General features: G+C 42.0%; 1 non-coding gene across 1 annotated transcript; it reads right to left on the bottom strand.

The window, feature by feature from the left end:
* Positions 1–785: 785 nt before the first annotated feature.
* On the bottom strand, positions 786–858 carry Trnaa-cgc (transfer RNA alanine (anticodon CGC)). The gene has a single exon. It is a non-coding gene; the product is annotated as a tRNA-Ala (tRNA).
* Positions 859–18,039: the final 17,181 nt, after the last annotated feature.

Below are 18,039 nucleotides of genomic sequence, written 5' to 3'. Positions count from 1 at the left end.
AGATTACGCATGCCTTTCGGCTACTTCAGTGTGGCGTAGCTGTCTTGTTACGCCACAACACCAACCATGCAGAGGTAACTCTTGCCCATTGGCCACGACATCTCTACACAAGGAAGGAACCAACCCACATCCGGCAAGATGACCAAGGGAAGAGGCCCAGAAGCGGTCAAAATACCAAATACACACCGCCCGAAGAGACGATCATCTGAACGACCAACCAACGGTCGTCTCGCTTCAGTCTCCTTCCGTCGGACAGTTCATGTGTGTCGACAGCGGTCGGCGGGCACTGGGTGTCCGCAGCTCACTGGCGCTCCGTCCCCAACTGTACTGCTGGTCATTCCCCCGACTGAACTTCACTTCTACTGCGTCCCGACTGAACTCCCGACAGACGACGACCCGGAAGTACTAGCGGTCGCTCCAAAGATAGTACGACAGTGCACTTATCGATAAGAGCTGCTGCTGCCACTCACGGGCAAGCAAACCAGCAACCTGGTGACGCCAGTCAATCGAATTAAAAGAAAAATGAGGCCACAGAACCACAACAAGATGACGAGCAATAAACGGCATGACCACGAGCCGCGCACGGCTCACAGCCAACCCGAACAGGTGGTGGTGGTGGTGGTCGTTAGTGTTTAACGTCCCGTCGACAACGAGGTCATTAGAGACGGAGCGCAAGCTCGGGTTAGGGAAGGATTGAGAAGGAAATCGGCCGTGCCCTTTCAAAGGAACCATCCCGGCATTTGCCTGAAACGATTTAGGGAAATCACGGAAAACCTAAATCAGGATGGCCGGAGACGGGATTGAACCGTCGTCCTCCCGAATGCGAGTCCAGTGTGCTAACCACTGCACCACCTCGCTCGGTTAACCCGAACGGGTACGATTAATTATTCTTCAACGTCCCGATTTCTTTGATGTGTGAGCATGATCACTGCTCCGCCTCCCTGAGGGCCATCATGCTAGTAATCAAGTTTTCATCGGTGCGTCGGTTATGGAGTGGCGTACAAAGTGAGATAGTGTGAAAATCGAGAGTTTGTGGTATGCTTGTTTAGCGCGGCGCATGTCTCGTGCTATTTCCGAAAGAACAGAAACCACGTGGAATCAGCACGTGTGATACATTTTACGTAAAATGAAGGAGGAGGGGGCAGAGAGGAAAGGAAAGGGAATGGAAGGGACTAATGATTTCAGCTGCATCAGGACTTTGTGCTGCAACAGCAGCAACGAGTGAAAATGAGTCCAGACTGGGATTCCAACATGGGATCTCCTGCTTCCTAGGATATTGCGTTAACCAGCGCGCCGTTCGGACACAGTGTTTATGGCAGTTCCAAGGATTACTTCGGCATGTTTCTTTAAAGTCAGTACCACCATTAGACTGTTGTTTATTTGCAGTTTTACATTTAGGCTTACACGACCACGATTTCGACTTTTAAGTGCCATTATCAAGTGTTTTAAGTGTTATACAGTGACTAAGATGGCATATTCTCGTATTTAAAATACACTATTAGACACGTATTTTAAATACGAGAGTATGCCATCTTAGGCACTTTATAACACTTAAAACACTTGATAATGGCACTTCGAAGCCGAAATCATGGTCATGTAAGCCTAAATGTAACACTGCAAATAAACGTCTAATGGCGGTACTGTATTTAAAGAAATATATTATGGCTGTGGCCCCGCATTATGAAAAAATTATTATTATTATAATATATATATATATATATATATATATATATATATATATATATATATCGCGGCATGCTTCCCGACGACCCTCATTCCCACATAGCGTCAACTATCTGCAGTTCCTGTCCATGTCCTCTATGCTCGTTACTTCGAGATTCCCGCAGGAGGTCGGACGTAATTGTGCATCTGCACTGAATGTGATGGATAGAGGGGAATCAGTTATGTGCATGTATGGCGTCTGTTCTTTCTGTGTGACAGACCAGTGACCGCTGACGAGGACCATCGTGGACCTTCGGCCTTTGTGTTCAAGTGCTAGCGGCGGCACCTTCCTTGATTTCACGATTCAGAGAACGGGGCAATGAACTCTCTCAGTCGTCACGACAGCAGAAAGCCGTTTATTGGCAAGAGGAGCGTGCCATGAACAAACAGGACATGGCTCGGCGCTACAAACTGTGGGCTCTTTTAGTAACATTTTGCGGAAGCGGCCACCCAACTCCAGGCGAACCTTCGGTGTGGCACCGAAAGTCCCTAACAGCGTTAGCGCCGGAAACACGGAGAAGCTTCGAGAATAAGCTCCTTACAACAGCTGAGATTGCCTAGACGACAGTGATGTCAGCTAGAGATTACCGTCTTTTATCTCACTTTGTGCTGTAGAGGAGTAACTCTCAGGGACTTGCTTCGTGACCGTCGTGTTAGTGGATCGTGTCACACCGCCACTCCTGCCGCAGAGAATTTCTAAAAGTTGTTTGCTTGTACGGTCATCCGGACAGTACTCATAGTTTTTGAGGACGCGCATTGATTGGAGGCTAGTTGTTTGGGGCTCAGCCGCCTTTATCTCTCAGTCGCTGTCAGCGAGGCGTCGACGTGCAATATTTGGTCGGTAATACACGGGGCTCCGGCTTGTGGTGTTCTGATCTGCTGTTAGAGCTCCCAGAATAACAGCTCGGGGCTTTTTAGGTTTTGCATTTAACATACCGCTTCACCTTGATAGGTAGTAGCGGGCCATGGTATCCGATTTACGATTCCTTAATTCAATTCGTCTTTTATTTTTCATCTTCTCGCCTCTTCATTCTCACCAGAGGAATTTAGGAGGGTTCTGTGCAGTATAAACAGGTAGAGGGATTTGCCACAACTCTGTCACTTATTCTCTGTTTGCAGATTAGTTTGTACTTTTGTCATGACAATGGTTATTCTAAAAATTTTGCTCTGCTGTAATAATATATTAAGTCAAAAAGTACATTAGTGTGATGGTAGGATAGCATTTATCACTTCATCAGACATCCCTACCCTTTTTCCTGAGAATCATTTTTGTGGAAAGGATATTTCCTTATTGATCAATCTATTAGATTACTAGCTAGCTATTGAAGCTAGCGCTTCATGCAGAAATCGCAAAAGGGTCAGTTTAAGACACCAGGGTTTCTTATGCGGAATTTGTATTAGAGAACCACGCTCATTTGCATTCCGCATGGTTGCTGAGACTAACCTGTGATTAGTTTCCATTGTGTCTCTAGAGCACATGTGGCCTGTAACTGATAAAGCATCATGATGGTTTCTGTATTGGGAGAAGATTTTGGAATAGTCCCCCATTTAGCTCTCCGGGAGGGGACTGCCAAGTAAGAGGTAACAATAACAAAACGATTGAATAACTAACGTAACGATGATGTTTTGCGAGTCTGGGCGTGGAATGTCAGAAGTGTAGTTAGTGAAATGGAAATAAGATGAGAATTTCTAGAGATATGAGTATGGGGTAATGCCAACAGCAGCAGAAAATGGTATTTTTCAGATCAGCTACGGAAATTCTTTAAAAGCCAAGTATTTACAAATTCTGGCTAAAGGCCGCATTAAGGAAAATTCAATATAATTCATCCTCTGAAAGCCCAATAAAAAAGTTTCTTTACATAATAAAAGTGAGACTTTAAAGATAAGCTTTTACACAGTACAACAGAAAAACATCTTAAGAAAACTTGAAGTATCTTAACGGCTGAAGGCCCAAACAATTATTCAACAAAGGCAAACCTTAAGATCAGCATTTACACAGTACGGCTAAAGGCCATTTTAACGAATCAAGATAATTAATGAGAAACCTTACTGACAAGGATTTGCATATTAAAGCCACAGATTTTGAAACAAACTCGGCTGAAGGCCTGAATACAGAGCAGAAAATGTTATAACGGGACTAGCACTCGTTATGAATGGAAAGGCAGGACAGAGAGAGTGTTGCTGTGAATAGTTCGGTGATGCAGTTGATCTCATCAGAATCGACAGCAAACTAACATCGACAACGATAGTCCAGGTATACATACCAACGTCCCATGCTTCAGACGAAGAGACAAACAAGGTATATGAGGATATCGAGCGAGTAGTTCAATACGTAAAGAGAGATGAAAATCTAATAGTCATGGTGGACTGTAATGCGGTTGTAGATGAAGGGGTAGTAGGAAGGTTTACGGGAAAATATAAGCTTGGTACTAGGAATGAAAGAGGAGAAAGACTGAGTTCTATATCAAATTTGAGCCAGTAATGGCGAATACACGTTTGAAGTTCTGTAAGGCTATACACACTGCGATAATAAGTAGCTCAGTAGCCAGTACAGTTGAAGAGGAACGGACATCTCTCAAAAGGGCGATTACAAGTTGGAAGGAAAAACATAAGAACAAACAAGGAAACTGCGAAGAAACTATGGCTAGCAGCAGAAATACATCAGTTGACTGATGAAAGAAGGAAGTACAAAAATGTTCAGGGAATACAGAAACACAAGTCGCTTAGAAGTGAAATAAACACGAAGTGCAGGTAAGCAAAGGCGAAATGGCTGCATGAAAAATTCGAAGAAATGGAAAACGAAATAACTGTCGGATGGGCTGACTCAGCATATGCAAAAGCCAAAACAGTCATCGGTGAAATTAAAAGCAAGGGTGGTAACAATAAGATTGCAACGGAATTTCCACTGTTAAATGCAGAGGAGAGAGCTAATAGACACTTACGTGTGATTTGCGTGTAGATGTAGGTGGAAAGAGTAGATTGAAGACCTATGAGGTGGAAGACTTGTCTGATATGACAGAAGAAAAAAAAGTGAGTCAATATAAAAGGCATAGGAGATCCAGTATTAGACTCAGAATTTAAAATAGCTCTGAAAGGCTTAAGGTCAAATACGGCTCAAGTGATACACAACATTCCATCAGAATTCATGAGTAAAGCGGCAACAAAACGACTATTCGCGTTGATGTGTAGAATATGTATGAGTCTGACGATGTACCATCTGACTTTTGTAAAAATATCATCCAAACAGTTCCAAATATTCCAAGAGTTGGCAGTTCATGCATCTAAGTTGCTCAAGAATAATACACAAACGAAAGGAAAAGAAAACTGAGAATGTGTCAGATGACTATCAGTTTGGCTTTAGGAAAGGCAAAGGCACTAGATGTTGACGTTACTGTTGATAATGGAAGCAAGACTAAAGAAAAATCAAGACACGTGCAAAGAGAATGTCGACCTGGAAAAAGCTTCTGACAACGTTAAATGGTGAAATACGTTCGAAAGTCTCAGAAAAATAGGAGTAAGTTATAGTTAACGACAGGTAATATATCGTATGTACAAGTGCCAAGAGGGAACAGTAAAAGTGGAAGACCAAAAACGAAATGCTCGGTTTAAAAATGGTGTACGTCAGCGATGTAGGCTTTCGCCCCTACTTTTGAACCTACATACCGAAAAAGCAATGACGGAAATAAATGTTCAATAGTGAAATTAAAATTGAAGATGAAACCATGTCGATGATAAGATTTGCTGATGCAGTTACTGTCCTCTGTGGGAGTGAAGAAGACTTACAGGACTTGCTGAACGGAATGAACAGTCTAATGCGTACAGAATATAGATTGAGAGTTAATCGAAGAAAGATAAAAGTAATAAGAAGTATCAGAAATCAGAACAGCAAGAAACTTCACATCAGGGTAGTTATCACGAAGTAGATGAAGTTATGAAATTCTGGTACCTAGGCAGCAAAATAACCCATTACGGAAGCAGCACGTGGCACATAAAAACAGACAAGCACTGGCAAAAAGATTCCCGGGCAAGAGAAGTCTACTACATTACTGGCCATTAAAATTGCTACACCACGAAGATGACGTGCCAAAGACGCGAAATTTGACAGGAAGAAGATGCTGTGATATGCAAATGATTAGCTTTTCAGAGCATTCACACAAGGTTGGCGCCGGTGGCGACACCTTCAACGTGCTGACATGAGAAAAGTTTCCAACCGATTTCTCATACACAAACAGCAGTTGACCGGCTTTGCCTCGCGAAACGTTGTTGTGATGCCTCGTGTAACGAGGAAAAATGCTTACCACCACTTTTCCGACTTTGATAAAGGTCGGATTGTAGCCTATCGCGATTGCGGTTTATTGTATCGCGACATTGCTGCTCGCATTGGGCGAGATCCAATGACTGTTAGCAGAATATGGAATCGGTGGGTTTAGGAGGGTAATACGGAACGCCATGCTGGATCCCAACGGCCTCGTATCACTAGCAGTCGAGATGACAAGCATCTTATCCGCATGGCTGTAACGGATCGTGCAGCCACGTCTCGATCCGTGAGTCAACAGATGGGGACGTTTACAAGACAACAACCATCTACACGAACAGTTCGACGACGTTTGCAGTAGCATGGACTATCAGCTCGGAGACCATGGCTGCGGTTACCCTTGACGCTGCATCACAGACAGGAGGGCCTGCGATGGTGTACTCAACGACGAACCTGGATGCACAAATGGCAAAACGTCATTTTACAGTATAAATATCTGTTTACAGCATCATGACGGTCGCGTCCGTGTTTTGCGATATCGCAGTGAACGCACATTGGAATCGTGTATTCGTCATCGCCATACTGGCGTATCACCCGGCGTGGTGGTATGGGGTGCCATTGGTTTCACGTCTCGGTCACCTCTTGTTCACATTGACGGCACTTTGAACAGTGGACGTTACATTTCAGATGTGTTACGACCCGTGGCTTTACCCTTCATTCGACCCCTGCGAAACCCTACATTTCAGCAGGATAATTCACGACCGCATGTTGCAGGTCCTGTACGGGCCTTTCTGGATATAGAACATTTTCGACTGCTGCCCTGGCCAGCACATTCTCCAAATCTCTCACCAATTGAAAACGTCTGGTCAATGGTGGCCGAGCAACTGGCTCGTCCCAATACGCCAGTCACTACTCTTGATGAACTGTGGTATGGTGTTGAAGCAGCATGGGCAGCTGTACCTGTACACGCCATCCAAACTCTGTTTTACTCCATGCTAAGGCGTATCAAGGCCGTTATTACGGCCAGAGGTGGTTGTTCTGGGTACTGATTTCTCAGGATCTATGCACATGTAATCACATGTCAGTTCTAGTATAATATATTTGTCCAATGAATACCCGTTTATCATCTGCATTTCTTCTTGGTGTAGCAAAGTTTACGGCCAGTAGTGTATTATCAAAGATAGGACTGAGGAAGGAATTTCTAAGAATATACGTTTGGAGCACAAGACTGTATGGTAGTGAAACATAGACACCGGAAAACAAGAGAATCGAAGAACTGAAATGTGGTGCTGGAGAAGAATGTTGACAACTAGGTGTGCTAATAACGTGTGCTGTGAGGAGGTTCATCGCAGATCAGCGAGGAAAAGAAAATCAGGAAAACACTGACAAGAAGAAGGGATACGACGATAGGGTATCTGTTAAGACATCAGGGAATAACTGCCATGCGACTAGAGGGAGAGACAGAGGGTAAAAATCATAGAGGAAGCCAGAGATTGGGATACATCCAGCAAATAATTGAGGACGTGGGTTACATGTGATACTTTGAGATAGAAAGGTTGGTACAGGAAAAGCCGCGTCAAGCCAGTTAGAAGACGGATGATTCAGACAAAATTAACAAATTAAATTAGAATTTCCGCTGGAGGCACATTTACGAATTCATGCTGAAATCGTCCGACTTTTTTACGTGATACCTCTTAAAGCTTTTTAAACAGACTTCATTAAAAATGTGCATCTTTATTCTTGGTGTCTACATATTTATTTCGGAACATGGTCACTTTGGCGAAGAACATATTTCTCCCAACGAGAGACCAGTTCGTTGATACCGTAACTGTAGAACGTTTTACGTTTTACTTCGTTGACGGAGCCACAACCTCATCTCTGAACGCACCGCTTCATTACTATCAATGTGAAGATCTGGCAACAGATGCAAATCGGCTGGGGCCAAGTGTCGCGACTGTATGGAAGATGATCGACGGCAGCGAACTCGAGGCGTCGGTGGATTGTTGCTGCTGTCGCAGCGCTCCTGTGTGGCCTGGTACTGTCGTGGTGAAGATTGAATTCTCCCGCTATCCTTTTTTTTCAGTCATCAGTTTTCTCCTAACTAGTTTCAAGCGGCCCCCACGAGTTACTCATATGGAAATTTGTGGTAAGGTCTTATGGGATCAAACTGCTGAAGTCATCTGTCCCTAAGCTTACACACCACTTAATCTAACTTACACTTACTTAAGCTAAGGACAACACACACATCCATGCCCGAGGGAGGACTCGAACCTCCAAGGGGGGGGGGGGGGGGGGGGGGAGCCACGCGGACCGTGACAAGGTGCCCCTAGACCACGCGGCTACCCCACGCGGCCGTTATACTCTCTAGTCCATAAGTCCATATTCTGTAGTCATTAAACTTTTCATTCCATTAAAAAGATCATGTAATTCTTCTTCGCGTTCACTGAGGATAGCAATATCATCAGCGAATCGTGTCATTGACATCCTTTCATCTTGCATTTTATTTCCACTCCTGAACCTTTCTTTTATTTCCACCATTGCTTCATCAATGTACAGATTGAGCGGTAGGGGCGAAAGACTGCATCACTCAATTACGCCCTTTTTTTTAATCCGAGCTCTTCGTTCTTGGTCTTCCAACTTTCCACAGAATTTCGAATATCCTGCACCATTTCAAATTGTCTAACGCTTTTACCAGGTCAACATATCCAATGAACTTGATTTTCCTTTAATCTTGCTTCCATTATCAACCGCGACGTCAGAATTGTCTCTCTGGTGCCTTTAGCGTTACTGCATCCAAACTGATTGTCGTCTAACAAATCCTAAATTTTGTTTTCCATTCTTCTGTACATTACTCTTGACAGCAACTTAGATGCATGAGCTGTTAAGCTGATTGTGCGATAATTCTCGCACTTGTTAGCTCTTGAATTCTTCCACGTTCTATGGATGATATTTTCCATCCGACCTCTTCGAAAAGAACTTTGGCAGATTGAGAGTGACTTCTTATGCCGTAAGTTTGTGGCCGCCATGCTGATTAGTTTTCAAGACTTAAGCGATGGCGAGGTTCGAACCCGGAACCAAGGACGTTTTAATTACTGATCACAGACTTTACCCCTAGCCCACGTGTGCTACCTTTACTCAAAAACGCTACGCCTAGAGCACAGATGCTATCTCAACTACAGCACACTGTTCCTCACGATCGTGTCCGTTGCTCGTGGTCTAGGGGCTAGCGTTGTTGCCTCTAGATCACGGGGTCTCGGGTTCGATTCCTGGCCGGGTTGGGGATTTTCTCTGCCTGGGGATTGGGTGTTCGTGTTGTCCTCATCATTTCATCATCATCATCATCATCATTTGTGTGAGAGACTAGATAGGATTGTGAAAAAAATGGACTATGTAACAATTGGGACTTTGTACGGGCGCTGATGACCGCGCAGTTGAGCGCCCCACAAACCAAACATCATCATCACCATCCTCACGACCGACATAATTACGTTACACATCGCCATCTTACACGCTATAATTAGGAACCCTCTAGCGGGTGAGGGTAGCATCTTGTGTCAGGGAAGCGGGAATGTCGACTGAGTAATACGCATATGTATTCCCTCAACCAATATTGAGAACAGAGTTAAAAATTCGGAGATATTATTTTTCATCACGACCTCGTAAAAATTTACTCAGATTGTTAATTCGCATCTCCTGTTAACTACTTACTGATTTTTTTCCTGAATATGCTGTCCATAAGGAACCACTATAAAGCATGCTTTCCTCAAACACTGACAGAAGTGAAAAGTACTACACCAAGAAGTACTATTCAGATTTGTGTGAAACTTTGTGGCCGGCCAGAGTGGCCGAGCGGTCTAGACGCTACAGTCTGAAACCGTGCGACCACTACGGTCACAGGTTCGAATCCCGCTTCGGGCATGGATGTGTGTGATGTCCTTAGGTTAGTTAGGTATAAGTAGTTCTAAGTTCTAGGGGACTTTTGACCTCAGAAGTTAACTCCCATAGTGTTCAGAGCCATTTGAACCATTTTTTGAAACTTTGCGGATGCTCGTCATATAAAAGAATTTAACACAGCGCAATTTTAGACTGTGGTCAGTGATGTAAGTTGTTTGGCTGATTACAACGAAGAGTGCCTGAGAACCGGTTTACACCCAGTCTTGTCGCAAAGAATGCAATACAAGTACATAAAATTGAAACAATAAAGTGCTGTGAAACTGCTGTTTCCTGAAAAATTCTTGAACTTTTATTCCTTTCAGGATTGATTTGCATTATCAATGTAAGTATTAGGTATTACTTCCGCGGCCACGAGTACGCTATTGTATTTCGTTGTGGCATGAAGAACTGCCTCTAAATGGCTTCTTGACGAATTTCTACCACGACGTAAACATATGCTGTCAACTGATGAATATTTCTGGCTGGAACCTATATGCCGGCCGGAGTGACCGAGCGGTTCTAGGCGCTACAGTCTGGAACCGCGCGACGGCTACGGTCGCAGGTTCGGATCCTGCTTCGGGCATGGATGTGTGTGATGTCCTTAGGTTAGTTAGGTTTACGTAGTTCTAAGTTCTAGGGGACTGATGACCTCAGATGTTAAGTCCCATAGTCGTCACAGCCATTTATTTTGGAACGTATACCCCCTGCCCTCCACCAACAAATTGCATCCCTGAGATGCTCTACAGGTGACAAATTTAGAGGACCGGGAAGGGCAGTCACTGACGCACCGATTCCTCAGGGCATTTGGGGTGTTAAATTGATACATCCCGTTAGAAAAATTAATGAATCACTATGCTGATAAACCTCTTACGTTATTTAATTTTCAAACAGCTGAGCGGAACTGAACGTACTCAGATATTTCTCTCTTTACTTATTCTGATCAGCATTAAATTGACACACAATATTTTTAGCGCAACGCAATTTGACTTTCAATAATCCCTACAAAAGAATGGCCATGACTAACAATAACCTATACCTTTCATGAATCACTTACCTCACAAAAATCTTCGTTACTTGAACTACTGCAATACACCGAGCACCAATACTGCCAACTAAATAAAAGATTCTAACTACTGAAGGCACTAACTACTGATAGGCATAGTTAGCAAATGAAAGATTTTTATAGGGAACAAACAATGTATTTACCTTAATAATATTCAAAAGTCATCATATATATATATATATATATATATATATATATATATATATATATATCAGTTCATGATATACCCACTGTAGTCCTGGTAGAGTGTATGGTAATGGTCGGCCATCAGAGGTGCGGACCCACTGTAGTCCTTGTAGAGATAATGGTATTGGTGGGTCACCAAAGGTGCAGACCCACAGTAGTGCTTGTAGAGATTGCTAGCAGCCACCCGTTGCGACTGTGCCGGTGCACAATCACCATCCAAGAGTCTTGTGGATAATATAGCAAGTCCATAAACCACCACTTGTGCACTCACAAAAATTTTTTTTTGAAATGTTCTTAGAACCAGCAATGCTGTTAACCAGTCCCTTGCTGAATTATCAACACACGTGCAAACACTAACAGTCCCAACTTCTCACATATTGTGCATATACTATGACCAACAGAAATGTGCGCACTGAAATGAGTGCTTACAAGTTACTTACTTTGATGAAGATACAGAAAACATCATTAAAAAAACATAATAACACAGGTAACATTTGTAGTAATACAGGCTTTACAAAAGAATAGAAATAAATATATACATCAGTGTTACAGGAATTATGACATAAGTAAATACACAGAAGATCAGAATAGCTTTCGAAAATAATGTCTAAACATCTTTAAAAAGTAAATAACATATTATTTATGCAAATTATATTTGAGGATAACAGTATTCCTCATCATAGTGAATGTAGCTTAGTATAAGAAAAATTCTACAACATAAATCTTATTAGCTAAACAAATAAAGATAGGAAAAACACAAATATATAAGGGTACACAAACACATAGCGGAATAACACAAAAGGAAAGGGCAGGGTTCGTTTTCAGTGTAACGTTTGGTGCTGCAGTCCAACCCAAATCTTCATTCCATACGTCTCTCCTCTGATTTCAACATTTGTTCCCGAAAAAAAAAAAAATCCTATCCAATCCTGTTGTCCCTTGATAATAATTATTTCGCTTCCCATATTGTCTGTTTCTCTGATTGTCTCTGTCACACTCACTACCACGAAGAGGCGATCTTTCCCTGTGATTATTACTACTCTGCCAGTGGTTGTCATATGGGTGGTGTCTGTTTTGCTTACGATTTGCGTTGTAAGAATAGCCTTGTCGTGTCCAGATATTGCCTCGGTCGTCACGAAATTGTGACGGATGTGATCTGTAATGATTGTTTTCCTGTTTTCGCGTCCCACGACTGTCTGTGTCAATTTCTAATTGTTGTAAGAGTCCCTGAAAAGCTTCAATGTCGCCTTTGCAACGTCCTGCCAAAATAATAGGTCTTAAATATTCAGGCAATTTGATTAAGCAAATGCAGATGAGTTCTGAGGGGCTGTATGGATCTGACAGGTACTGATTCTTGTGCAACATGTCTTCAAAATATTTGACAAGACTGGAAAATTCAGATTGTTCAGTGTTTCATCATCATGATGCTATGTTTTACGCGATCTTTAGTAGCTTGAGACTAATATGCTGAGAGGAAGGCATGATAAAATTCTCCTTGATTGTGACAATCGTTAATGACCGATCGATTTCGTACAGCCGGTTCATTCTCTAAGTAGCCACACATAAAATCTAATCTGTGCTCCAATGACCAGTTGGGAGAAAAACAACGAGAGAATTGATGAAGCCACGCTTGTGGATGAATGTTGTTGCCAGAGTTCTTAAATGTTTTGAATTTACATGTAGTAATGAACAGCTAATAGTCAAAGTCATCGTGTCGGAGACACGCATATCGGTCATTGTTACGTCGTCTCGGCGGTTCCATCTCAAAATTCGGTTCACCTTGCCAATTTCTTTCATAATTTCCGAAATGCCCTGTGTTATTAATTTGTGGCTTTTTCGTATTTCTAAGTCCCTCTTCCCATGTTGGAGCGCGAGTCTCCTCTGAAATACGTAATTCTTATATTACCTGTGCCAACTGATCTTGTACTTCCCGGATTTCTCTTTTGTGTTGCGTATTAATTTGATTCTGATTTTGTTTGAATTTCTTAATTTGTTCGTACTCTTCAGTGTCATTTAAGACTACCGGTCTTGTGTCATTCAGATTATCATCTACCTTCGTAGATAAATTATTTAGCTGGTCCGAAAGTTCGACTACTTTCTCTGACAATGAACTAATTTCCTGCATGTGTCTTTCTGAACCAATTTTCAGAGTATCTACTGTGTCCTTTAAGTTTTCCTGAGTTTTTGCACGTTGTGTAACCGAATCGGTAAATGCAACTGAGTCAATTTTAGCCCGCAAGGTCTCGTGATTTTCATGAACAATAGTTTGCAGTTCTTTTATGGCTGCTTCGTGATTCTATAATGCATTTTCATGCCGCGAAAAAATAGGTTGAAAATGCTCACAAATTTGTGTTTTTACATCATTACAGACTTTTTGACGTTTCGATTCGATGTTATTTAACTCAGTAGTTAAATCTTCACGTGTTTGTTGAAGTGTTTCTTTAATTTGTTTCTGATTTTGTTCCATTTGTTGCTGTGTTTGTCTCTGATTTTGTTCCATTGTGTCTAACTGTTGCTGTGTTTGTCTTTGGTGTTGTTCCATTGTGTCTATCTTTTGAAGCTTTTGTCCCATTTGTTGCATTAGTTGTAATAACAATGCACTGGTGTCTGAAACATGTTCCTTAGTGCATTTCGGCAGTGCATTTTAACCGGCAATATTCGCATTTTGAAAAGCAGAAAATATGTCTTGACTTATTTGAGAAAACGGTGAGAACGCAAAACCTGAATCTACAGAATTTGCAAGATTGTGTCCTGTCATTTCGGATTCCTGAGGCGAGCTGTTGCCGACCGATCGCTCGATAATGCTTCGCTGTTCACTAATTGTTTCACTGTCTTCACCATTATTTGCCGCCTGGTCCATTTCCCTACGCACAATTACCAAATTAAAATGTTGAACATTACTTAATTCATTAAACGGTGGCGCTAACACACTACTCTAGCCTTCACTGTCATTTCTCAGTTTACTTTGGAGCCTAGTATTACGTTTTTCACACGCCATAATTGTCACAATATTTCACACAGTAACACAGAAAAGCACAATTTGAAGAGTAAAATAAGAAAACACATTAAAAAAGCACTGAAAATAATATCTAAATCATTGAAAACACAGCTGCGAAATACTTGTTGCATATCTACATGCATGCCACATCTGTTTTACTGTACAACAATGAAAAACTACAACTACAAAGAAGATTCTCTCTACAATTACGCGCTAGCAATAAACAATAGCTACACTAACTACACAAACTACAAGAAAAAATCAGAAGATTCCAGTGAGGTATCCTCGGCTAAGGGTCGACATATGAAACATCCCCTTAGAAAAATTAATGATTCACTGTGCTGATAAACCTCTTACGTTATTTGATTTTCAAACAGCTGAGCAGAACTGCTTATTCTGATCAGCACTAAACTGACACACAATATTTTTAGCGCAACGCAATCTGACTTTCAATAATCCCAACAAAAGAATGGCCATGACTAACAATAACCTATACCTTTCAAGAATCACTTACCTCACAAAAATCTTCGTTACTCGAACTACTGCAATAAAGCGAGCGCCAGTACTACCAACTGAATAAAAGATTCTAACTACTGATAGGCGTAGTTAGCAAATGAAAGATTTTGATATAGAACAAACAATGTATTTACCTTAATAATATTCAAAAGTCATCATATATGTATCAGTTCATGATATACAGTATTACAAATTTACTCTTTCTGATGGACACACGGCCAGATCGCCCGCTCTCAAAATTCTGCCATCTCTCTCCCCACATCCACCACTGCTGGCGGCTCACCTCCAACTGCGCAACGCTATGTGCTGTTCACATCCAAATGCCCAACACTACAATAGCAAAAATTCCAACAATGCAAACCAGCCATGGACTGCACACAGCAAAGTCAGTGATTTTCATACAGGGCGCTACGTGACGTTGTTGTTGTTGTGGTCTTCAGTCCTGAGACTGGTTTGATGCAGCTCTCCATGCTACTCTATCCTGTGCAAGCTTTTTCATCTCCCAGTACCTACTGCAACCTACATCCTTCTGAATCTGCTTAGTGTATTCATCTCTTGGTCTCCCTCTACGATTTTTACCCTCCACGCTGCCCTCCAATACTAAATTGGTGATCCCTTGATGCCTCAGAACATGTCCTACCAACCGATCCCTTCTTCTGGTCAAGTTGTGCCACAAACTTCTCTTCTCCCCAATCCTATTCAATACTTCCTCATTAGTTATGTGATCTACCCATTTAATCTTCAGCATTCTTCTGTAGCACCACATTTCGAAAGCTTCTATTCTCTTCTTGTCCAAACTATTTATCGTCCATGTTTCACTTCCATACATGGCTACACTCCATACGAATACTTTCAGAAATGACTTCCTGACACTTAAATCTATACTGGATGTTAACAAATTTCTCTTCTTCAGAAACGCTTTCCTTGCCATTGCCAGCCTACATTTTATATCCTCTCTACTTCGACCATCATCAGTTATTTTGCTCCCCAAATAGCAAAACTCCTTTACTACTTTAAGTGCCTCATTTCCTAATCTAATTCCCTCAGCATCACCCGACTTAATTAGACTACATTCCATTATCCTTGTTTTGCTTTTGTTGATGTTCATCTTATATCCTCCTTTCAAGACACTGTCCATTCCATTCAACTGCTCTTCCAAGTCCTTTGCTGTCTCTGACAGAATTACAATGTCATCGGCGAACCTCAAAGTTTTTATTTCTTCTCCATGAATTTTAATACCTACTCCGAATTTTTCTTTTGTTTCCTTTACTGCTTGCTCAATATACAGATTGAACAACATCGGGGAGAGGCTACAACCCTGTCTTACTCCCTTCCCAACCACTGCTTCCCTTTCATGTCCCTCGACTCTTATAACTGCCATCTGGTTTCTGTACAAATTGTAAATAGCCTTTCGCTCCCTGTATTTTACCCCTGCCACCTTTAGAATTTGAAAGAGAGAATTCCAGTCAACATTGTCAAAAGCTTTCTCTAAGTCTACAAATGCTAGAAACGTAGGTTTGCCTTTCCTTAATCTTTCTTCTAAGATAAGTCGTAAGGTCAGTATTGCCTCACGTGTTCCAGTGTTTCTACGGAATCCAAACTGATCTTCCCCGAGGTTGGCTTCTACTAGTTTTTCCATTCGTCTGTAAAGAATTCGTGTTAGTATTTTGCAGCTGTGACTTATTAAGCTGATAGTTCGGTAATTTTCACATCTGTCAACACCTGCTTTCTTTGGGATTGGAATTATTATATTCTTCTTGAAGTCTGAGGGTATTTCGCCTGTTTCATACATCTTGCTCACCGGATGGTAGAGTTTTGTCAGGACTGGCTCTCCCACGGCCGTCAGTAGTTCCAATGGAATATTGTCTACTCCGGGGGCCTTGTTTCGACTCAGGTCTTTCAGTGCTCTGTCAAACTCTTCACGCAGTATCATATCTCCCATTTCATCTTCATCTACATCCTCTTCCATTTCCATAATATTGTCCTCAAGTACATCCCCCTTGTATAGACCCTCTATATACTCCTTCCACCTTTCTGCTTTCCCTTCTTTGCTTAGAACTGGGTTTCCATCTGAGCTCTTGTTATTCATACAAGTCGTTCTCTTATCTCCAAAGGTCTCTTTAATTTTCCTGTAGGCGGTATCTATCTTACCCCTAGTGAGATAGGCCTCTACATCCTTACATTTGTCCTCTAGCCATCCCTGCTTAGCCATTTTGCACTTCCTGTCGATCTCATTTTTGAGACGTTTGTATTCCTTTTTGCCTGTTTCACTTACTGCATTTTTATATTTTCTCCTTTCATCAATTAAATTCAATATTTCTTCTGTTACCCAAGGATTTCTACTAGCCCTCGTCTTTTTACCTACTTGATCCTCTGCTGCCTTCACTACTTCATCCCTCAAAGCTACCCATTCTTCTTCTACTGTATTTATTTCCCCCATTCCTGTCAATTGCTCCCTTATGCTCTCCCTGAATCTCTGTACAACCTCTGGTTCTTTTAGTTTATCCAGGTCCCATCTCCTTAAATTCCCACCTTCGTTACCAACATAAAAACCTAAACAGCCAACTTACAAAATGAAGTGTGGGGTCTTTCATTAACTTGATGGACTATTCCATTTGGGCTTACTCATAATCGGTATAACAGGGTTTCTGATTCCGGTCACATACGGGAGAACATTCAGTTTCCCTTCAAGACTTATCAAATCAGTTGCAGTCATGTATGATAGCTCCACATACCAAGGTCCCAATAGTTAGAGAGATATGGGTCTAGAAAGTCAGTGTTTCCCGTGTCCTTCCTCCAAGTCGTCCATAGACTTGATGGCATCGATATGACCGACACAAAGCAAATTGACGCTCATTGTTGAAGAGTACAGAATGCCCATCAATGTCCCAGTTGATTTTGGCTGTACACCATGCAAGTCCATCTCGTCTGTGGAACGATGTCACAGGTAAACGACGCGTGAGCAGTATTTTAGAAAAGACATTTTCCATCTGGACTACAATCCGTTTATTCACGACCGCGATCTCGACCAATTATGTCACTCTCTCACAACGAAGTTCGTCAATGTAGAATTGTTCCTATGAAGAGAACACGGGAATGATAACGCGCTGACGCACTTCACATTGCGTCATCACTAGAGAATGGCATAATAAGCCGAATAATGATGATCAGTGAATCCATTTTATAACAGTCCAGGCTGACTTCTATTGTCATTTATAAACTATTGCAGGACTGTGAAACTAGGTAAATAGAAAATAATCGCTTCAGCAGATCTGTTCCTGTGGTTCGTAGTGATAATCTGCCTGTAACTTCATCTCTGACTTCAGTAGTCTTTCATTCCAGTCGTGAGAGCCGGGTGGGCAGTCCTGC

Source organism: Schistocerca serialis, chromosome 9, assembly GCF_023864345.2.
Source record: "Schistocerca serialis cubense isolate TAMUIC-IGC-003099 chromosome 9, iqSchSeri2.2, whole genome shotgun sequence".
Taxonomy (NCBI): domain Eukaryota; kingdom Metazoa; phylum Arthropoda; class Insecta; order Orthoptera; family Acrididae; genus Schistocerca; species Schistocerca serialis.
The sequence above is the reverse complement of the archived record's forward strand: the minus strand, read 5'-3'. Positions and strand labels throughout refer to the sequence as shown.